General features: G+C 45.2%; 10 non-coding genes across 10 annotated transcripts; all 10 read right to left on the reverse strand.

Annotated features, from left to right (window-relative positions):
• Positions 1 to 4,169: 4,169 nt before the first annotated feature.
• Positions 4,170 to 4,244, reverse strand: Trnas-cga. Its single transcript has one exon. It is a non-coding gene; the product is annotated as a tRNA-Ser (tRNA).
• A 225-nt stretch (positions 4,245 to 4,469) lies between these two features.
• Positions 4,470 to 4,544, reverse strand: Trnas-cga. Its single transcript has one exon. It is a non-coding gene; the product is annotated as a tRNA-Ser (tRNA).
• A 225-nt stretch (positions 4,545 to 4,769) lies between these two features.
• Positions 4,770 to 4,844, reverse strand: Trnas-cga. The gene has a single exon. It is a non-coding gene; the product is annotated as a tRNA-Ser (tRNA).
• A 225-nt stretch (positions 4,845 to 5,069) lies between these two features.
• Positions 5,070 to 5,144, reverse strand: Trnas-cga. The gene has a single exon. It is a non-coding gene; the product is annotated as a tRNA-Ser (tRNA).
• Positions 5,145 to 5,669: 525 nt separating this feature from the next.
• On the reverse strand, positions 5,670 to 5,744 carry Trnas-cga. Its single transcript has one exon. It is a non-coding gene; the product is annotated as a tRNA-Ser (tRNA).
• Positions 5,745 to 5,969: 225 nt separating this feature from the next.
• Positions 5,970 to 6,044, reverse strand: Trnas-cga. The gene has a single exon. It is a non-coding gene; the product is annotated as a tRNA-Ser (tRNA).
• Positions 6,045 to 6,569: 525 nt separating this feature from the next.
• Trnas-cga lies at positions 6,570 to 6,644 on the reverse strand. The gene has a single exon. It is a non-coding gene; the product is annotated as a tRNA-Ser (tRNA).
• Positions 6,645 to 6,869: 225 nt separating this feature from the next.
• On the reverse strand, positions 6,870 to 6,944 carry Trnas-cga. The gene has a single exon. It is a non-coding gene; the product is annotated as a tRNA-Ser (tRNA).
• A 525-nt stretch (positions 6,945 to 7,469) lies between these two features.
• Positions 7,470 to 7,544, reverse strand: Trnas-cga. Its single transcript has one exon. It is a non-coding gene; the product is annotated as a tRNA-Ser (tRNA).
• Positions 7,545 to 7,769: 225 nt separating this feature from the next.
• Positions 7,770 to 7,844, reverse strand: Trnas-uga. The gene has a single exon. It is a non-coding gene; the product is annotated as a tRNA-Ser (tRNA).
• Between the last annotated feature and the right edge of the window lie 16,038 nt (positions 7,845 to 23,882).

The following is a 23,882-nucleotide window of genomic DNA, read 5'->3' on the forward strand; positions in this document are numbered from 1 at the left end:
ACAGTACTATTAAATGATATGTGTCTGAAAAAGCCGGCCGGGGTGGACGAACGGTTCTAGGCGCTACCTTCTGGAACCGCGCGACCGCTACAGTCGCAGATTAGAATCCTGCCTCGGGCATGGATGTGTGTGATGTCCTTAGGTTAGTTAGGTTCAAGTAGTTCTACGTTCTAGGGGACTGATGACCTCAGATGTTAAGTTCCATAGTGCTTCGAGCCATTTTAACCATCTTTTGAAACGAAGTGAAGCGTTACGTGATATAAACAAGTTCTGCGAGAGATTACAGAGGCGAGCGAGTGTGCCTCGGGCATGGATGTGTGTGATGTCCTTAGATTAGTTAGGTTTAAGTAGTTCTAAGTTCTAGCGGACTGATGATCTCAGATGTTAAGTCCTATAGTGCTCAGAGCCATTTGAACCATTTTTTTAAACCACCTTACGCTAAAGGCAACACACACACCCATGCCCGAGGGAGAACTCGAACCTCCGACGGGGAGGAAGCCGCGAGAACCGTGGCAAGGCGCCCAAGACCACGCGGGCTACCCGCTCCTGCCTGTGATGCAGCGTCAAGGGTAACCGCAGCCGTGGTCGCCGAGCTGATAGTCCATGCTGCTGCAAACGTCGTCGAACTGTTTGTGCAGATGATTGTTGTCTTGCAATTGTCCCCATCTGTTGACTCAGGGATCGAGACGTGGCTGCACGATCCGTTACAGCCATGCGGATAAGATGCCTGTCATCGCGACTGCTAGTGATACGAGGCTGTTGGGATCCAGCACAGCGTTCCGTATTACCCTCCTGAACCCACCGATTCAATATTCTGCTAACAGTCATTGGATCTCGACGAACGCGAGCAGCAGTGTCGCGATAGGATAAACCGCAATCGCCATAGGCTACAATTCGACCATTATCAAAGTCGGAAACGTGATGGTACGCATTTCTCCTCCTTACACGAGGCATCACAGCAGCGTTTCGCCAGGCAACGCCGGTCAACTGCGGTTTGTGTATGAGAAATCGGTTGGAAACTTTCCTCATGTCAGCACGTTGTAGGAGTCGCCCCGACGCCAACCTTGGTGAATGCTCTGAAAAGCTAATCATTTGCATATCACAGCATCTTCTTCCTGTTGGTTAAATTTCGCGTCTGTAGCACGTCATCATCGTGGTGTAGCAATTTTAGTATCCAGTATTGTATTACAACTCAAAACTTTCATTTAAAATCCTAGTTCCTGATCCCGCCGAGTAAACAGAGTAGAAATATTTCTTAAGTGAGCAAATGAAGAATGTGGACTTGCAGACTGGAAAATATGATCAGTATATCCCCTGTTGCTTTCTGGTTGACTACAAAAATAGTGCCGGCCGGTGTGGCCGTGCGGTTAAAGGCGCTTCAGTCTGGAACCGCGTGACCGCTACGGTCGCAGGTTCGAATCCTGCTTCGGGCATGGATGTGTGTGATGTCCTGAGGTTAGTTAGGTTTAATTAGTTCTAAGTTCTAGGCGACTGATGACCTCAGAAGTTGAGTCGCATAGTGCTCAGAGCCATTTGAACCATTTTTGAACAAAAATGGTTTTCAGGCTCTCGTAGAAAGTGACGGCGCCGCTGCCCCACAGTGCCTCTGCCCACTCAATAAGGTTACAGATTCGCCCTGAGAAACTTTGTATTTTATCTTACATAGCCTTTAATCACCGAAATGTTTTAATTTACATGTAATTATAACAAATTCTAATAAGACCGAAACGTTTTTCATGAATCTTCACTGTACAGTTCTCTTAAACCGGCCTACTCTCACAACACGGGAGCTATAACGCGATAACAACTAAATACAAAGATTATTTTACCACAAAACGTCGTTTTCTGTCGTTTTAATCCAAGAAATAGTGGCAATAACGATTCATTCACGAGACATTCAATGTGGTAGTGCTTAGAAACAGCATATATCCATGGGGTGTAAGGTACAACATAAATCCCATAGAAAATAGCCTTCTACTGAACACGACAAATACAGTGTAGCGACTTGCTGTCTAAGTGCTCCAAGCTATCTACTTGTGACGTAGGGAGCGTTCTTGCGTCCTAATGGTTTTACTTTGCGTGACACGTCGTCGAAATATCACACAGCTCATTTGCTTTGCACGTGGAGAAACGGCTCCTCACCGTGAAATAGCGGAAAGTGACGTCACAAGACTCGTAGAGAGCCATTTCAACGCTAGCTAACTCGTCCAGTGTGCCGGTGTCCTTAGCATTACTTGGTGGCGAGAAGACTAGCGAACAACGTGAATTTATTTTCCCCAATCAATTACATCTCAAGAAAACCATGAAATGAAGGAAAAAACGGAGCAAAGACGTCGGTCAGAGGGTAAGGTATCGAGCGAGGTGGCGCAGTGGCTAGCACACTGCACTCGTTTTCGGGAGGACGGCGATTCAAATCCGCGTCCCACCATCAAGATTTAGGTTTTCCGTGGTTCCCCTACATCGCTCCAGGAAAATGCCGGGATGGTTCCTTTGAAAGGGCACGGACAATTTCCTTCCTCATCCTTGACGCAATACATACTTGCCAGTCTGATTTCCCGTAATTACACGATCTGCAAACGCATGCTCCTCCAACACAAACTGTCTCAGCCAGACATTGATAAATGCTCTGGATAACTAGTTTTTCAAAATCCTCAATATACCGATAACTGTAATGTTCACGCTCTCCATACTCATTGAACATACATGTTTATGAGGATTTATGTTACGGGTCCGCAGAAAAGTGCAATCAATTTTACACCTGTGTTTTGGGTACCGCGACAGACATCTTTTAGTAAAGCCTGACGTTTGGTGAGGTAAGATGGCGGCTGCAAGAAATGATTTTCTGAAACGAAATGAGCCGGCCGCTGTGGAAGAGCCGCTCTAGGCGCTTCAGTCCAGAACCGCGCTGCTGCTGCTGTCGTAGGTTCGAATCCTGCCTCGGGCATGGATGTGTGTGATGTCCTTAGGTTAGTTAGGATTAAGTAGTTCTAAGTTCTAGGGGACTGATGACCTCAGATGTTGAGTCCCATAGTGCTTCGAGCTATTTGAACCATTTTTTGAAACGAAGTGAAGCGTTCCGTGATATAAACAAGTTCTGTGGTTGAGCTAATATTTACACACTAGTTCAGTTTACCACATACTCGTACAATATTGATTCATGTTACAAGAAGAGCATCAAGCTACATATACACACATTTAAAGAAGACCGTAGTTTTCGTAAGAACACTCAAATGAATAAAGGCACCTGTTATCAACGACAAATAGTACGTTCTACTTACAGAAGCACTTTCATAACTCATATTATTCGAAGAAAAGTCTAACAGTACAAAAGCAAAAATACATAAGACATTTATAGTTATGCCAGCATGCTCCTTTTCTTGTATCTTCCGTATGCTATACGAAAAATATAGCCATACACGATGCATGTATTCACCATTATGTCAAAACTCTAAAGGTAATATAGTTATATCAGTTTATCCCGATTTGCTACGACTGTTTTATCAATACACAGTTGCTTACAAGTCCTTTGCACTCGCCACCACAATGCGATTCTCAAGTGCTGGCTTCAGTGACAACAAAGATACTGTATACAGTATTGCCACCATGGAGGTAAAGAAAGATGGGAGATGGCACTGTAGACTTATGCTATACATTGCCCAAAACATTAACAGACTACTCTATACGATTGCTTGTTATTCTTTATTTCTGTAGTGTGCACGCAACTGCTGTTTTGAATAGAAAAATTAAAGTGGAACCGTAGTAGTACCTTAACATAGTGCAAGGAAGACAATTTCTAACGTTCTTCTGTTCTTGAATGCGTATTTTGTCTAGACACATTTGGCACCGTTAATGTACCATGTTTTTGTTCATATATTTATAAAAACCAAGAAGAGAAGGATGTGATACGGAAACGACGCTTTCGTAATGCGTTATTTGTATTCATAGCAAGTGAAACTTTAATTCCGAAACCAATGCTTGTTTGCTTACTGATACTGCTTTTTGCTCCACATCATTACTGGCCATTAAAATTGCTACAACAAGAAGAAATGCAGATGATAAACGAGTATTCATTGGACAAATATATTATACTAGAACTGACATCCAGAATGAGATTTTCACTCTGCAGCGGAGTGTGCGCTGATGTGAAACTTCCTGGCAGATTAAAACTGTGTGCCGGACCGAGACTCGAACTCGGGACCTTTGCCTTTCGCGGGCAAGTGCTCTACCAACTGAGCTACCCAGGCACAACTCACGCCCCGTCCTCACAGCTTTACTTCTGCCAGTACCTCGTCTCCTACCTTACAAACTTTACAGAAGCTCTCCTGCGGACCCTGCAGAATTGGCACTCCTGAAAGAAAGGATATTGCGGGGACATGGCTAGCCACAGCCTGGGGGATGTTTCCAGAATGAGATTTTCACTCTGCAGCGGAGTGTGCGCTGATGTGAAACTTCCTGGCAGATTAAAACTGTGTGCCGGACCGAGACTCGAACTCGGGACCTTTGCCTTTCGCGGGCAAGTGCTCTACCAACTGAGCTACCCAGGCACAACTCACGCCCCGTCCTCACAGCTTTACTTCTGCCAGTACCTCGTCTCCTACCTTCCAAACTTAAGAGAAGCTCTCCTGCGGACCCTGCAGAATTGGCACTCCGGAAAGAAAGGATATTGCGGGGACATGGCTAGCCACAGCCTGGGGGATGTTTCCAGAATGAGATTTTCACTCTGCAGCGGAGTGTGCGCTGATGTGAAACTTCCTGGCAGATTAAAACTGTGTGCCGGACCGAGACTCGAACTCGGGACCTTTGCCTTTCGCGGGCAAGTGCTCTACCAACTGAGCTACCCAGGCACAACCCACGCCCCGTCCTCACAGCTTTACTTCTGCCAGTACCTCGTCTCCTACCTTACAAACTTTACAGAAGCTCTCCTGCGGACCCTGCAGAATTGGCACTCCTGAAAGAAAGGATATTGCGGGGACATGGCTAGCCACAGCCTGGGGGATGTTTCCAGAATGAGATTTTCACTCTGCAGCGGAGTGTGCGCTGATGTGAAACTTCCTGGCAGATTAAAACTGTGTGCCGGACCGAGACTCGAACTCGGGACCTTTGCCTTTCGCGGGCAAGTGCTCTACCAACTGAGCTACCCAGGCACAACTCACGCCCCGTCCTCACAGCTTTACTTCTGCCAGTACCTCGTCTCCTACCTTCCAAACTTAAGAGAAGCTCTCCTGCGGACCCTGCAGAATTGGCACTCCTGAAAGAAAGGATATTGCGGGGACATGGCTAGCCACAGCCTGGGGGATGTTTCCAGAATGAGATTTTCACTCTGCAGCGGAGTGTGCGCTGATGTGAAACTTCCTGGCAGATTAAAACTGTGTGCCGGACCGAGACTCGAAATCGGGACCTTTGCCTTTCGCGGGCAAGTGCTCTACCAACTGAGCTACCCAGGCACAACTCACGCCCCGTCCTCACAGCTTTACTTCTGCCAGTACCTCGTCTCCTACCTTCCAAACTTAAGAGAAGCTCTCCTGCGGACCCTGCAGAATTGGCACTCCTGAAAGAAAGGATATTGCGGGGACATGGCTAGCCACAGCCTGGGGGATGTTTCCAGAATGAGATTTTCACTCTGCAGCGGAGTGTGCGCTGATGTGAAACTTCCTGGCAGATTAAAACTGTGTGCCGGACCGAGACTCGAACTCGGGACCTTTGCCTTTCGCGGGCAAGTGCTCTACCAACTGAGCTACCCAGGCACAACCCACGCCCCGTCCTCACAGCTTTACTTCTGCCAGTACCTCGTCTCCTACCTTACAAACTTTACAGAAGCTCTCCTGCGGACCCTGCAGAATTGGCACTCCTGAAAGAAAGGATATTGCGGGGACATGGCTAGCCACAGCCTGGGGGATGTTTCCAGAATGAGATTTTCACTCTGCAGCGGAGTGTGCGCTGATGTGAAACTTCCTGGCAGATTAAAACTGTGTGCCGGACCGAGACTCGAACTCGGGACCTTTGCCTTTCGCGGGCAAGTGCTCTACCAACTGAGCTACCCAGGCACAACTCACGCCCCGTCCTCACAGCTTTACTTCTGCCAGTACCTCGTCTCCTACCTTCCAAACTTAAGAGAAGCTCTCCTGCGGACCCTGCAGAATTGGCACTCCTGAAAGAAAGGATATTGCGGGGACATGGCTAGCCACAGCCTGGGGGATGTTTCCAGAATGAGATTTTCACTCTGCAGCGGAGTGTGCGCTGATGTGAAACTTCCTGGCAGATTAAAACTGTGTGCCGGACCGAGACTCGAAATCGGGACCTTTGCCTTTCGCGGGCAAGTGCTCTACCAACTGAGCTACCCAGGCACAACTCACGCCCCGTCCTCACAGCTTTACTTCTGCCAGTACCTCGTCTCCTACCTTACAAACTTTACAGAAGCTCTCCTGCGGACCCTGCAGAATTGGCACTCCTGAAAGAAAGGATATTGCGGGGACATGGCTAGCCACAGCCTGGGGGATGTTTCCAGAATGAGATTTTCACTCTGCAGCGGAGTGTGCGCTGATGTGAAACTTCCTGGCAGATTAAAACTGTGTGCCGGACCGAGACTCGAACTCGGGACCTTTGCCTTTCGCGGGCAAGTGCTCTACCAACTGAGCTACCCAGGCACAACTCACGCCCCGTCCTCACAGCTTTACTTCTGCCAGTACCTCGTCTCCTACCTTCCAAACTTAAGAGAAGCTCTCCTGCGGACCCTGCAGAATTGGCACTCCTGAAAGAAAGGATATTGCGGGGACATGGCTAGCCACAGCCTGGGGGATGTTTCCAGAATGAGATTTTCACTCTGCAGCGGAGTGTGCGCTGATGTGAAACTTCCTGGCAGATTAAAACTGTGTGCCGGACCGAGACTCGAACTCGGGACCTTTGCCTTTCGCGGGCAAGTGCTCTACCAACTGAGCTACCCAGGCACAACTCACGCCCCGTCCTCACAGCTTTACTTCTGCCAGTACCTCGTCTCCTACCTTCCAAACTTAAGAGAAGCTCTCCTGCGGACCCTGCAGAATTGGCACTCCTGAAAGAAAGGATATTGCGGGGACATGGCTAGCCACAGCCTGGGGGATGTTTCCAGAATGAGATTTTCACTCTGCAGCGGAGTGTGCGCTGATGTGAAACTTCCTGGCAGATTAAAACTGTGTGCCGGACCGAGACTCGAAATCGGGACCTTTGCCTTTCGCGGGCAAGTGCTCTACCAACTGAGCTACCCAGGCACAACTCACGCCCCGTCCTCACAGCTTTACTTCTGCCAGTACCTCGTCTCCTACCTTACAAACTTTACAGAAGCTCTCCTGCGGACCCTGCAGAATTGGCACTCCTGAAAGAAAGGATATTGCGGGGACATGGCTAGCCACAGCCTGGGGGATGTTTCCAGAATGAGATTTTCACTCTGCAGCGGAGTGTGCGCTGATGTGAAACTTCCTGGCAGATTAAAACTGTGTGCCGGACCGAGACTCGAACTCGGGACCTTTGCCTTTCGCGGGCAAGTGCTCTACCAACTGAGCTACCCAGGCACAACTCACGCCCCGTCCTCACAGCTTTACTTCTGCCAGTACCTCGTCTCCTACCTTCCAAACTTAAGAGAAGCTCTCCTGCGGACCCTGCAGAATTGGCACTCCTGAAAGAAAGGATATTGCGGGGACATGGCTAGCCACAGCCTGGGGGATGTTTCCAGAATGAGATTTTCACTCTGCAGCGGAGTGTGCGCTGATGTGAAACTTCCTGGCAGATTAAAACTGTGTGCCGGACCGAGACTCGAACTCGGGACCTTTGCCTCTCACGGGCAAGTGCTCTACCAACTGAGCTACCCAGGCACAACTCACGCCCCGTCCTCACAGCTTTACTTCTTCCAGTGCCTCGCTTCCTACCCTCCAAACTTTACAGAAGCTCTCCTGCCGACCCTGCAGAACTGGCACTCCTGAAAGAACTGACATGTTAATACATTTTCACGCAATTTGGGTGCATAGATCCTGAGAAATTCAGTACCCAGAACAACCACCTCTGGACGTAATAACGGCCTTGATATGCCTGGCGATTCAGTCAAACAGAGCTTGGACGGCGTGTACAGGTACAGCTGCCCATGCAGCTTCAACACAATACCACAGTTCATCGAGAGTACTGATTGGCGTATTGTGACGAGCCAGTTGCTCGGCCACCATTGACCAGACGTTTTCAATTGGTGAGAGATCTGGAGAATGCACTGGCCAGGGCAGCAAGCGAACATTTTCTGTATGCAGAAAGGCCAGTACACGACCTGCAACATGCGGTCGTGCATTATCCTATTGAAATGTAGGGTTTAGCAGGGTTCGAAAGAAGGGTAGAGCCACGGATTGTAACACATGATGCTGTAAATAGAAGCTGGATTCATCTGAAAAAAGGACTTTTGCCATTCGTGCACCCAGGTTCGTCGTTGAGTACATCATCGCAGGCGCTCCTGTCTGTGATGCAGCGTCAAGGGTAACCGCAGCCGTGGTCTCCGAGCTGATAGTCCATGCTGCTGCAAACCTCGTCGAACTGTTCGTGCAGATGGTTGTTGTCTTGCAAACATCCCCGTCTGTTGACTCAGGGATCGAGATGTGGCTGCACAATCCATTACAGCCATGCGGATAAGGTGCCTGTCATCTCGACTGCTAGTGATTCGAGGCCTTTGGGATCCAGCACGGCGTTCCGTATTACCCTCCTGAACCCAGCGATTCCATTTTCTGCTAACAGTCATTGGATTTCGATCAACGCGAACAGCAATGTCGCAATACGATGAACCGCGATCGCGATGGGTTACAATCCGACCTCTATCAAAGTCGGAAACGTGATGGTACGCATATCTCCTCCTTACACGAGGCATCACAATAACGTTTCACCAGGCTACGCCGGTCAACTGCTGTTTGTGTATGAGAAATCGGTTGGAAACTTTCCTCATGTTAGCAAGTTGCAGGTGTCGCCACCGGCGCTAACCTTGTGTGACTGCTCTGAAAAGCTAATCATTTGCGTATCATAGGATCCTCTTCCTGTCGGTTAAATTTCGCGTCTGTAGCACGTCATCTTCGTGGTGTAGCAATTTTAATGGCCAGTAGTGTATTTTCAGCCTTCAACTCGTGCCCACATCTTTAATGTTCAGATGTGCAAAAAACTTACCTGCGTGTTCTTTTGTTAGCCCATAAACATGTGCTGCGAGGAAAGAAGCAAGGCATGCTGTTGCACCTTGTGCATGTCAACAAAGTGAACGGTTATCGAAACGTCGAAGAAACAGAAATGCATAGATGTACACCTCCATGCAGAATAGAGTTCTTGTTTTATTGAATTGTCAGCTCATTAGTATCACTGTAGTTTCCAAATCTCCTCACTTTGACATCTTACGCATGATGCATCATTCAGTGTGTGACCAATAATACCAATTTACAGTGTAAAAAAAAGACATAATTTTTTACCATCTTACAGCATTGTTGAATGTTATAAATGTGATAAAGGAAATGGTCTCAAAGACTTAATACTCCGTAAAATTGATATTTCGCTTTAAGATGTATATAAGTAACTTTTTTAGTAGTGTAAGAAGTAGGCGTACCTTTCCAACTCTGTCAGTTTTTCAGAACTAACCAAACATAACACAATTGGAATTTACATCTAGTTTTATCATCTGCTTAGTTTTATTTTTGAATTTCATTTTGAGGTTTTCAAATTATATATGCCTATACCATTCTTTGCGATATACCAATGGTTAGTTCCATGTTCCATGTTCATTTGCACGATAAATCGTAATGATGTGGAACGAGACATTATATATTGACGTCAATTCTTTTCTGTAAATATGCCACCATGATGATCATTTGTTAGTTTTTTCGTTTTTTAAATTAAAGCACACAGATGTTTGTCATTAACTCATTTCTACAGAACAGCAATAGATAAAATTCTGCGGAATAGGGGGAGTTGTCAAAGAGGAGCGTTTTCAGTTTCGTTTCTAATTTTACTTTCCTGTCTGTCAGGCATTTTATATCAATGGGTAAGTGATCAAAACTTTGGTTGCAGCATTGCGAACCCCAGACAACTTTAATGTGGCCTAATGAATGTCATTTTTTATTCTGGTATTGCAAATTATGTGCTACATTGTTCCTGTTGAATTGCAGTGGATTATTTACAACAAACTTCATAATGGAATAACTGTACTGTGAAACCGATATATTGATACCCATACACCGTGCAGCAGGCAGGCAAGACGAAAAGAGTGCTGACACTAAGTTTTCAGCTGAAGCCTTCTTCGGAAAAGCAGCAAGGCACACACACACATTCACACAATCATACACACAAAACTCATGCACACATGACCGCAGTCTCCGGATAGTCTAGCCACAATATTTTTTAAAGGCGGAGGAAATGTGAACAATGAATAATTATCGTCGAGAGGAAAAATGGTTCAAATGGCTCTGAGCACTATGGGACTTAACTACTTAGGTCCTCAGTCACCTAGAACTACTGAAACCTAACTAACCTGAGGACATCACACACATCCATGCCCGAGGCAGGATTCGAACCTGCGACCGTAGCGGTCGCGCGGTTCCAGACTGCAGCGCCTAGAACCGCTCGACCACACCGGCCGGCTATCGTCGAGAGGAATTTGGGGCATGAGATGCTGCCCCAACAGTCAGAGCAGTTACGTAGCCATGTGTTGTGAGGGGCAAGGCAGTTGCTACAGTGTAGCTCGTTTGTCGGAGCGTTTGCGATTTGCAAGGCAATGGAAAACACAGGGGAGAAGATAAAAAACGGTCACTGAGTAAAGTAAGGAAAATCTAAAATCAAATGACAGAAATAAATCCACTACAATAAAAGTAAACAGTGAAAGCGTAATCGCTTGAATGGCTCCACTTACGAATGAAATGCTATTCTTTTAAATTTTAGATTGCGGTCGGATCGGTTAGTACACTCGTAAGCAACGTAAGCTGGCGTTTATAATGGAACAACTACACAACCAAAGCACCCAACAAGGTCGAAATTGGGCACGGGTACGTCAGAGTAATGTTTTGGGCTAGTTAAGGCGCTGGACGTCGGCTTCAGGTCTGTTACGTAATGACAACACCCTTCTTTTCTTACTGATTGCCTGACTACTTGCGTATGTCTGTGGGGGTCACGGACTAGCAGATGTTTGTTGATGCCTCACCCTCTGAAGGAAGGAAGGTAGATTGAGTTTAACGTTCCGTAAACGTCGAGGTAGAGTTGTGTCATGGTGTGCTGAAACACAAGTTTTGCATGCGCGTATCATCAGAAATAATACACTTTTATAAGATTTTCTAACGATTATAGACGGATTTAGAACATTACAGTGTATTTTTGTCAGAAACTAGTTGAAAATGAAACAACAAGTTTACTGTTATCAGTCACCTTAACCTAAAATATTCGCAGGTCAGTCAATCAAGGCTATTTTCGAGCGAAAGGTGACTGGTAACAGTAAACTTGTTGTTTCATTTAATGTCAATAACGGTCACGGTAAAGCGTAACCTAAAATGTTCGCATTTAAAGAAACTAATTTCCCTTTTAAATCACAGGTGTCTCGTAAACGGATGAAATGTGATTTGAAATTGTTGTTACCGATTACGCATAATTAAATAAGGTGGGTCAGATATCCTATTTTCAACATCAGTACAAGGTGCCCACGTTTTTTAGCTTCTCGTCTCTCTAGAACTGAAACCGTGGAGATCCGTGGAATTCGTGATACTTCTTCTCATTGTTAAATTTGGCTATCAAATGCTGTGTTTCATTTCGGTCATAGGTATTTGCAGCAGTAAGTACAATTTAAACATGACCTTTTACACCATTGTGTACCCTCTGATCTGACACAAGGCGTATTAATCATTCACACCGAGAAGACTATAGGATCAGTCACTGACGGTAGTAGCTGTTTTGATAGAAGTCCAAAGACTGTATATGACTTCGGATTGATGTTCACTTGCTTTTAGTACATACCAACCTTAGCTACCAATACTGTGTGTAAAGAGTACCTTCATTGAACTTATAAATAATTTTAAATTTCATGTATTATGTAACAAATACAGGGTTTTTATATATGGTTTTAATTTTATTTTTGGAACTGCAGACATGTGTACTTGTTTCTTTTTTATGTTTCATTAGGAGCACAGCAACTAAGCGGCAGCCGAAGGGATCTTAATCCTTGACCCGCGGCTGCAGGCAAGAAGAAGATGCCAGTAGCTTTCACTAAATGCTATGGTCTATGTTAATAAAATACTGTAAAACTAGAATGATATTTTCACTCTGCAGCGGAGTGTGCGCTGATACGAAACTTCCTGGCAGATTAAAACTGTGTGCCGGACTGAGACTCTAACTTACTGGCAGAAGTAAAGCTGTGAGGACGATACTGAGTCGTGATTGGGTAGCTCAGTTGGTAGAGCACTTGCCCGCGAAGGGAAAAGGTCCCGAGTTCGAGTCTCGGTCCAGCACAGACTTTTAATCTGCCAGGAAGTTTCGGTGTAAAACTATATCAAAAAATTAAATGAAGTCTTGTATATTCAGCTCTGAAATAGTCACGCTTGTTCGCACATGTATCTTAAATTAATCAGAGTTTCACATCACATGGCAGTAGTGTGTATGTAGTGCTTTGTAATGAAACAGTTTTTGACCTCTGAAAAGAAGTTAACAATGTTTGCGTATTTAATAGCGTGGTAGACACTGAATCAAAAATATTTGCCATGGATGTGTTTGAAGAACATGCTTAGAACTAATTTTAAAGCTATTACGAAGCAAAAAGAAAGAACTAGTTATTATTTCACATGAAGATTTGAATGATAAATATTTTGGAAGCGTAGGGAAGATAGGGTATATCAATGAAAAGCGATTAATTTTCTTTTTCAGAATGTCAACTAAGTGATAAAAATAATAATTTGCTAGTTTTTGAGAATTATTAAAACGCTAGCCAGAGATAACATTAATCCTCGGTCAGTATAATAACAACAGTCAACAGATATGGAAAATATATGAATCAAATTAAGTAATTATATTTTGAATATAAATTTTTGGTAGCCGAAAGACCATTTAGTGTTCACATTTCGACTTCTTCAGCAGGAAAGAACCTGTCTGAGTAATAATATAATTCTTTGGAGGTACATATAGTTATGTGCGATCCCTGAAAAGCAAGACACGAACTTTATTTTTGCAACAGAGTTAAGTTAGATACAAGTAATTCCAGGCTGGGCTGGAGATTTTCTCCACTCGTGGACTGCGTGTAGTGCTGTCCTCACTATCATTTCATCCTCATCACCGGCACGCAAGTCGCCCACTGTGGTGTCGACTGAAATAAGACTTGCACTCAGCAGCCGAACTTCCCCGAATGGTGCCTCTCGATCAACAATGCCATACGCTCAGTTCGTTTCACGCAAGCTACTCCTCCACAGTGGTCCTACAAAGAGGTCACGACGTAACGACTGCGAGAATACTGCAGTTTGGCACCCAATGTAAAGGATGGCAGGAATATTCGCAGTTTACAAGTACAGAGATGCACTGAACATGGCATCGTCTGCTAGCTAACGTTGACTAAATTATTCTCATATCATTACAAGAGAATGATTTCCAATGCCATTTTGATTGTGTTGATGTAGGGAAGACTTCAGTTGACTGATCGATTTTAGTATTTTTCTCATTTTAATTTTTCCTTGGTTTTTCTTTTTTTTCTCTTTCTTTCAGGTGCCAGAGGTCCCTTATCATCGGAGGCCACGGAGCAATGCGCCTGTCGCCCTAGCCCAGTTATGTTGTAAGGTGGCGTGGTCTCCTGACCTTCATTTCTTACATATTCCGACCACGCCATCGTATACTGCGTATCAAGCCGTTTCATTCGAGCCCAAACTCGATATAGTACAGTCAATCATACATATTTCCATTTAACTGATATGAAAAATCTAATAAATAAATCCCAAGTGCGCACTGAGATTAAAAAGTCAAGGCTGGCATACACAAACAATCAAGACATGACGGCCACAGGAGTTTTTGTTCTGCAGAGGCAACCAGCCCGCTGGAAAGTCTGTAGGAGGGTGTGTTAGCACGCAGCTGTGCCGGCCAGCTGTCCGGCCAGGGACCAAATCAGTTTTTGCCAGAGAAAAGGGATAACAGCCTGTGTGTTCACCTTAAAAGCAAAACCTGCTGTGTTGTTTGGGAGAGCCCCAGCATATTCATTTTTTGACAGACCTAGTGTGCAGTTTCAGAGTTCTCACAGGTGGACAGTAAACGCCTAAAGCAGATGTTATACATTGCCGGATCGGTCGGCTTAAATGGAGCACCATTCTCCCGTTTGTAAGAGTAACGCTGATTGGCGGACGATTTCTGACACAATGAGCCAAAGGAGTGAGGGAAAGACAGCGGATGACATACCCTTTCGCTTTTTGTGTGTAGAGGGGTCGTTCCAGTGACGCTCTTGAAGCGGGAACATGTAGTGGGAGAGAGTGCCATCGCGCATGTACGTAGAGAGCGAGGAACGAAGTCTCTACTCAGTACTGCAGTGAGAGAGCACCTCTGTCGCTAGCGAACCGGAGTGATACTCTATATAGAGTCGCTCGTGATTAAGCATTTGTTCACTATGTTGGCCGCGACGCTTAATGTGCGATGTGAACACAGACAGAGGATTAGTTAGCACCTGCGAGCGAACATTGAGTGGCATTGCTGTCGACTGGTTATCTGACTGGCGTACCATGCCAATAGTTAGACTAGGGGCAGATAGGAATCCTTGACTTCATCAAGGCGTAGTGAGAGTTCGATTGGCGAAGGTCAGTCCAGACAGAATGAGATAGTTTAATTATTTTTCATTGGCGAATGATGCAGGCAGCAGTCTTCGCAGCTGACGGTATTGTGGCACTAGAGTGTAGGTGAGCCCCATCTTTCCTCCATTAGAAATAACATACCTCATTCACATCACTCCATTACTTTTCTCATGTGACTGCCTTAACCTTGCTTAGAAAAATTCAGTCAGATAATTATTCAAGTTGAGTAGATGCGGCTCTCAGCCATTCTGCTGAGTAAATAACATTCTTAAAGAAAATTAATAAAAGAACATTCCCACACTTGGTATATAAATTTTATTAACAGGATTCCTATCCATAAGAGGTAACCTCCTATTCCGAAAAGAACCCTGAAATTTGTGTGTCAGTTTATAAATAAAAGTTTCACTTGATTTTCTCAGATTTTGCAATAAATAATATTTTCGATTCGTTTAATGTTTTTCTCACACTAACTAGCAATATTCCAGTACCCATGTATCCCACTAGTTACGTAAGAAAATAGAATATTTTTGTCTTTTCCTTACAGCAGATGACTGCAGAAGATATTTATTGCCGGAAGCTTTTCAGGCATTTCTTTGTGGCACGTTAGGAGCGTCTGTCTGACTTCTGTAGTAGTGTGCGGTGGAAATTGCTTCTTGCAGGAGCCAAAGCGTACTTGGCGGATCATTCCGTTGGACAACTCGTCAACATAACACCCACATACTGACAGCGTCCCTGCAAGAACAATGCGCTAACCATATGTTCCAGTGCTTTCTGTGGCCTACACGCTGCAGAGAAGATGACATCAGGTTGCGAAGTTCTGGACACATGTGACATGAAGATACAAGTTCATGACGTGCAATTTACAGTACACTGAGGTGACAAAAGTCGCGGGATACCTCCTCGTGTGATCTCCATTCGCCTGGCGTAGTGCATCAATTCAACAAGCTGTTAGAAGTCTACTGCAGTGATATTGAGCCGTGCTGCCTCTACAGCAACTCATAGTTGCGATAATGTTGCCGATGCAGGAGTTTGTGCACCAATTGACCCATAAATGTTCGATGGGATTCATGTTGGGCGATCTGGTTGGTCCTGGCCGGAGTGGCCGAGCGGTTCTAGGCGCTTCAGTCTGGAACCGCGTGACCGTTATAGTTGCAGGTGCGAATCCCGCCTTGGGCATGGATGTGTGTGATGTCTTTAGGTAGGTTTAAGCAGTTCTAGGAGACTGATGACCTCACGTGTTAAGTCCCATAGTGCTCAGAGCCATTTGAACCATTTTTTTGATCTGGGTGGTCAAATCATTGGTTGAATTTTCTGAACCATTTTGTGAACCAGAGGCGAGTAACTGAATCGCGGTGACAGTTACCTCGTCGTTGGGCACATGAAGTTCATACGGTTGCGAATGGTCTCCAAGTACCCGAACATAATTAAGACACTGTCCATTCCATGTAAAAAAGCCCACACCCTCATGGAGCCAGCTCCAACTTGCACAGTGCCTTGTTGACAACTTGAATCCATGGCTTCCTGGGGTGTGAGGAACACTCAAAACCTACCATCAGCTCTTCAAGACTGAAATCGGGACTCATCCGACCAGCCACAGTTTTCCAGCCGCCTAGGGTCCAACCGATATGGTCACGAGCCCAGAAGAGGCGATTCTGAGGATATCGTGCTGTTAACAGAGGCACTCCATCGGTCGTCTGCTGCCATAGCCCACTAACGCCCAATTTAGCCGCACTGTTCTAACGGACACGTTCGTCGTACGTCCCACATTGATTTCTGAGGTTATTACACGCAGTATTGTTTGTCTGTTTGCACTGTCAACTCTACACAAACGCCGCTGTTCTCGGTCGTTCACTCACTGAAGGCCGTCGGCCACTGTGTGGTTCGTCGTGAGAGGTAATGCCTGAAATCTGGTGTTCTCGGCAGACTTCTGACACTGCAGATCTCGGAATATTGAATTCAGCAACGATTTTCGAAATGGAATGTCCCATGCGTCTAACTCCAACTACCATTCGCGTTCAGAGTCTTTTAATTCTCCTCACGTGGCCTTAAGCACGTCGGAATCCTTTTCACATGAATGATCTGAGTGCAAATGACGGATCTGCCAATACTCAGATCCTTTACACTTGTGTACGCGATACTACCGACATCTGTATGCGTGCATATCGTTATCCTTGACTTTTATCTCCGCTGTGTATTTTTCCAGTCAGTGCACTATACAACGGTATTATTGCACTTCACCATTGTCGGGAGCATGCGATGACGTTGCAGTAACCAAGTGGAGGCCGTGGCGCGCACGTCATAACACGTGACACCACAGGGTTTACGAGTGTCAGCAGCCGCTCGCGGCGTCGAAAAAGTAGCTACACTGCTGGCCATTAAAATTGCTACACCACGAAGATGACGTGCTACAGACGCGAAATTTAACCGACAGCAAGAAGATACTGTGATATGCAAATGATTAGCTTTTCAGAGCATTCACACAACGCTAGCGCCGGTGGCGACACCTACAACGTGCTGACATGAGGAAAGTATCCAACCGATTTCTCATACACAAGCTGCAGTTGACCGGCGTTGCCTGGTGGAACGTTGTTGTGATGCCACTTGTAAATAGGAGAAATGCGTACCATCACGTTCCCGACTTTGATAAAGGATTGTAGCCTATCGCGATTGCGGTTTATCGTATCGCGACATTGTTGCTCGCGTTGGTCGAGATCCAAAGACTGTTCACACAACATGGAATCGGTGGGTTCAGGACGCTAATACGAAACGCCGTGCTGGATCCCAACGGCCTCGTATCACTAGCACTCGAGATGACAGGCATCTTATCCGCATGGCTGTAACGGATCGTGCAGCCATGTCTCGATGCCTGAGTCAACAGATGGAGACGTTTCCAAGACAACAACCATCTGCACGAACAGTTCGACGACGTTTGCAGCAGCATGGACTATCTATCAGCTCGGAGACCGAGGCTGCGGTTATGCTTGACGCTGCATCACATATAGGAGCGTCTGCGATGGTGTACTCAACGACGAACCTGGGTGCACGAATGGCAAAACGTCAGTTTTGAATGAATCCAGGTTCTGTTTACAGCATCATGATGGTCGCATCCGTGTTTGGTGACGTCGCGGTGAGCGCACATTTGAAGTGTGTTATCGTCATCGCCATACTGCGTATCACCCGGCGTGATGGTATGGTGTGCCATTGGTTACACGTCTCGGTCTCCTCTTGTTCGCATTGACGGCACTTTGAACAGTGGACGTTACATTTCAGAAGTGTTCCAACCCGTGGCTCTACCCTTCATTCGATCACTGTGAAACCCTACATTACAGCAAGATAATGCATGACCGCATGTTGCAGGTCCTGTACGGGCCTTTCTGGATACAGAAAATGTTCGACTGCTGCCCTGGCCAGCACATTCTCCAGATCTCTCAGCAATTGAAAACGTCTGGTCAATGGTGGCCGAGCAACTGGCTCGTCACAATACGCCAGTCACTACTCTTGATGATCTGCGGTATCGTGTTGAAGCTGCATAGGCAGCTGTACCTGTACACGCCGTCCAAGCTCTGTTTGACTCAATGCTCAGGCGTATCAAGGTCGTTATTACGGCCAGAGGTGGTTGTTCTGGGTACTGATTTCTCAGGATCTATGCACCCAAATTGCGTGAAAATGTAATCACATGTCAGTTCTAGTATAACATATTTGTCCAATGAATACCCGTTTATCATCTGCATTTCTTCTTGCTGTAGCAATTTTAATGGCCAGTAGTGTATTTCAGACGAATTGAGGTATTGTTGACTGCGTGTTTAAATACTTGGATGTGCTGGATAGCACACGACAAAGTTAAGACCTTTATTGCGCACCTTTTCAATTAATGATTGATTTCCCGTGGACTCTGCACGGAGCCTAGCTTTCACAGAGTGTAGAGGAGAAGTCGACTAGTGTGACGTCACAAGTTTGTTGCAGGGCACGTGTACCTCGTTTGTCCTGAGACAAGTACAGTGATGACTAAGAAAAACGCGTCGCACCGTAAATGCTTTTAGGTCAGTTGTGCATATTTTATAAACTCCGATTAGATGCTGGCAACCGAAGCGCCTTCACTTCCGGTTGCAGTAATATTATGGTCTACTGAAGGCGACACACGTGCACAGTCCGACAGACCGACCGACCAACCGACCAATTCCGTGTGCAGCCTACACAGATCGCGACCGACTTTATTCAGCGATTACAGCACCACCCTGCTACTGTCGCTCATTGGGAATTTTTTATAATAAATTGACTGAGGTTGTGAAACAAAGAAAGAAAAAGTCGAGAGAAAACTGTGAGCAAGGAGTTGTTAATGGAAAGAAATAAATTGCACCCATGCTCTGCTATTTGAGGAGCTGGGAGCCGATGACTTCCGTAATTATCTCAGAATGAATTTAGCATGCTTTTCGGTACGGCTGGACATTATAAAATCATTCTTAACGAGAAAGAATGGTCATGGGAGAAGCTATAAGCTGCGAGGAAATGCTGCTACAGCTAATATAAGGTTTCTAGCCACTGGCAAAGGTTACGAGCACCTCAGATTCAGTGCGGCTGCACCAAATGGTTCAAATGGCTCTAACCAATATGGGACTTTAGCAGTGCCGTTCCGGACTGAAGCGCCTAGAACCGCTCGGCCACAGCGGCCGGCGTGCGGCTGTACCCCACAGTTATTATCATAAAAGATTCCTACAACTTGCAACTTGATTTGTAGTTGTCTGAGGAAATCAACACAGTAAAGCAAATTAAATAAAACAAAACATGTTCATGTAAATTTTTATTTTATTTATTTATGTAACATAAAAGGTGTCTCCCATAATTTTAAGAAAATAATTTTAAATTATAAGAAATAGCGGCGTCGCGCATCACCTAAGAAATGTAATAACAGGTGCACAAAAAGTGACCCATTTAGCAGTTGCTAGATCTGTAAAGAAAGTCTTACTCTTTGCTCTCTGTAGCAGAAAGCTTGGAAATAGGCTAGATTTTTTAACACCTCTAACAATCAAGCAAGTATATTTTATGAGTAAAAGTCGATTGAGAGTCTATATTTTAATTTTTATTTCCTATATGCATCGGAAATGAAATCTAAGACCTAATCTTCCTGTATTTCGGTTTTTACATTTTCGATGAGTACCGGAAATAGCCGGCCGGTGTGGCCTAGCGGTTCTAGGCGCTTCAGTCTGGAAATGCGTGACCGCTACGGTCGCAGATTCGAATCCTGCCTCGGGCATGGATGTGTGGTGCCTTTAGGTTAGTTACTTTTAAGTAGTTCTAAGTCTATGGGACTGATGACCTCAGATGTTAAGTCCCATAGTGCTCAGAGCCATTTGAAGTACCGGAAATAAAACTGAAAAACCGAAATACAGAAGGTAGACAGAATTATATTAATAAACTACGTGTATTTTACTCTGTCAACTTGCCACATGGCAGCATTATGGAATCGTTAAAAAATAAAACAAGTGCTTCATTTCTTGAATTCCATTGCTATAGTCCCTGCACGACCTGTCCCGCTAATATCTGCACTCTTTATATTTCTCCAGAAATTCTCTCATTCAAGTTTCGTCCGCCTCTCGGTACGTCATGTATGTGGACTATTCGGAAAGTAGGTCCGATCAGTTCGCAAAATGGAAACAACAGTGAAAAGCCAGCTACTTCTCTACATAGTTGCTGGTCCGAGTCAGACATTTGTCGTATCATTGTACCAACTTTCCAATGCCCTCAGTTCTCTACGCTGGTCTGAAGTTCGTTGCCTGTGCCAAAATGTTGTCTTCATAGCGAGCGGTTCATGTGAGAGGAGATGAACACCAGAGGGAGCCCAGTCCGGGCTGTATGGTGGGCGATCAAACACATCCCACCGAAAAAGCTACAGGGCCGTCCTCACTGCCCCTGCAGTGTACGGCCGAGAATATTGTCATTAAGGAGGAAATACGTATGTCACGTGGGCTTATATGCAATCAGGGGAAAACTACCAGCGGGCAACGTTCCTTGGCTAGACACATTATTGTTCTAGGCACTCACTGTGTGCTCAGAACTGAAGGAGTGATGTGCATACTAGAGAAACTGCCCAACACACCTGCGCAAATCTTCATCGGATTTTCATTGTCGTATCTATTTCGCGACCTATCGGACGTAACTTTCCGAATATCCCTCGTATATTAGAGCAGCGTTTAATACTGCGGGCAGTCACAGAAGACGAATTTTTTGTCGGGCGGTTAACACGACAGCTCTACACACGACATAATTTGGTGGGTAAAGTGGTGGTGGGTTCAAATGGCTCTGAGCACTATGGGACTTAACATCTGAGTTCATCAGTCCCCTAGAACTTAGAACGACTTAAACCTAACTAACCTAAGGACATCACACACATCCATGCCCGAGGCAGGATTCGAACCTGCGACCGTAGCGGTCGCGCGCGGTTCCAGACTGAAGCGCCTAGAACCGCTCGGCCACTCAGTCCGTCTGTGGTGGTGGGGATCGGGTGTTGTGCATTGGGGGGGGGGGGGGGGGCGAGGGGGAGTAGTCAGCTGCCGAATGGTCGCACGCAACTGACTGACCGGTCGGTTGGCCAGAGCGCCTGCACACGTCCAGTTTCCTATTTGTGCATGTGTAGTGCCGATAGTATTTCATGTACGATGTCTCTGAGTCGATAGTTAAGGCCCCTACATATGCAACAACCCACCAACCGACAAATTGGACGAATGTAGGCGTTTTGATCAACCGACGTACGAACTTCCCTTGTCGGGATTTCGGGCGGGTAGGACAAAACGACAGTGCCCCCCCCCCCCTCCCCCTCTCCACACCGCCCAACAAACTTTACCATGTCTAGCGCTGTCAAGCCAACAGCCCGACAAAAGTTTGTCTTCAGCCACTGTTTCTGGAGTTGTTTAAAATCTGTGGTTGTCTGTGGGGCACGTCGTGCGAAGAGTGTAGTAATACGAATCCAGGATGTTTTCTTGTGGTACGGTACGTAGAACGAACAGAAATCCGTTGAAATTCTGTATTTATATTTTTGGGTTTTATTTCAGATACTTATCGGAGATGAAATCTAACAACCGAAGAATCGACATTCAATGGACATTTAATACATAAAATATACTTGCTTCATTATCATATGTGTTAGAAGCGTCCAGCTGATACCAAGCTCTCTGCTATGAAGAGCAAAGTGTGGGATAATTTTTACAGTTGTAACAGTTGCTAGATTTATTTTGTATCTGTTGTTGTATTTATTAGATGATGTGCACCACTGCCATGGGTAGGCTTTCTGGTTCGAATCTGAAATGAGTTTCTTAAACATACAAATCATCTTTTATGCTAAACATATAAATAAATGGGTAATGTGTACATGAACGTCTTTTGTTCTATTTATTTTGCTTTACCATGATGTATTTCCGCAGCTAACTGAGGTTCAGGAATCATTTACGATAATAATTTTGGTGATGAAACAATGAATTTGAGGTCTTCTTAATTTCTGCCAGAGAGTAGTAAGCAGCCTCTCCTCGCAGCTTACAGCTTCTCTCATGAATGTATTATTTTTCGTTAAGGGTTGTGTGGTGATGTTCAGCAGCTCCGAAATGAATAATTCATCCATTCTTAGATAGTTACGAAAATCATCGGCTCCCAGCTGTTTAAGTACCAGAACATAAGTGAATTTCTGATCTTGCATTAATTATTTCTCGTTTTTTGGCCTTGTAACCTTCCCATCTACAACCCCCCGCCTCCCCCCTCCCCCCTCCACGCCCATGAAATATGGACCTTACTGTCGGTGAGATGGCTTTTGTGCCTCAGCGATACAGATAACCGTACAGCAGGTGCAACCATAACGGAAGGATGTCTGTTGAGAGGCCACACGAGCCCCAGAGGAGGGCAGCAGCTTTTTAAATAGTTGTAGGGGCAGCAATATGAACGACTGACTGATCTGGCCTTGTAACATTAATCAAAATGGCCTTGCTGTGTTGGTACTGTGAACAGCTGAAAGCAAGGGGAAATAACAGCCGTAATTTTTTCCAAGACATGCAGCTCTACTATATGGTTAAATGATGAGGGCGTACTCTTGAGTAAAATATTCCGAAGGTAAAACAGTCTCCCATTCCTACCTCCGGGTGGGGACTACTCAGGATAATGTAGTCATCAGGAGAAACAAAACTGGCATTCTACGGATCGGAGCGTAGAATGTTAGATACGTTAATCGGGCAGGTAGATTAGAAAATTTATAAAGATAGGTGGATAGGTTGAATTTAGATATAGTGGGAGTTAGTGAAGTTTAGTGGCAGAAGGAACAGGACTTCGGGTCAGGTGAATATGGGCTTATAAATACAGAGCCTAATACAGGTAATGCAGAAGTGGGTTTAATAATAAGAAAATAGGAATCTAGTATGAACAGAATAGTGAATGCATTATCGAAGCGAAGATAGACCTGAAGCCAACACCTACCACACTAGTATAGGTTTATATGCCAAATAGCTCCGCAGATGAACAGATTGAAGAAATGTATGATGAGATAAAATAAATTTTGCAGGTAATTAGAGGAGGTGAAAATTTTACTGCTGTGGGGGACTGGAATTCGATAGTAGGAAAACAAAGGGAAGGAAAAGTAGAAGGTGAATAAGGAAGGACTGGCGGAAAAGAATGAAAGAGGAAGCGCCTCATAGAATTTTGCACAGAACATAATTTAATCATCGCCAACGCTTGGTTTAACAATCATAAAAGCAAGTTGTATACTTGGAAGCGACCTAGAGACACCGGAAGGTTTCAGATTGATTAGATAATGGTTAGACAAACATTTCCAGGGGTAGATGTGGACTGTGACCAGAATTTATTGCTTATGAACTGTAGATTAAAACTGAAGAAATTGGAAAAAGGTAGGCAATTAAGGAGCTGGGAACTGGATAAACTGAAAGAACCAAAAGTTGTTGAGAGTTCCATATGGACCATTAGGCAACAAATGGTTCAAGTGGCTCTAAGCCTTATGGGACATAACATCTGAGGTCATCAGTCCCCTCATTAGGCAACATCTGACCAGAATAGGTGAAAGGAATAGAGTGGAAGATGAAATAGTGAAGGAAGCGGAGGATCAAATAGGTAAAA

Source organism: Schistocerca piceifrons, chromosome 3 (genome assembly GCF_021461385.2).
Source record: "Schistocerca piceifrons isolate TAMUIC-IGC-003096 chromosome 3, iqSchPice1.1, whole genome shotgun sequence".
Lineage (NCBI taxonomy): Eukaryota > Metazoa > Arthropoda > Insecta > Orthoptera > Acrididae > Schistocerca > Schistocerca piceifrons.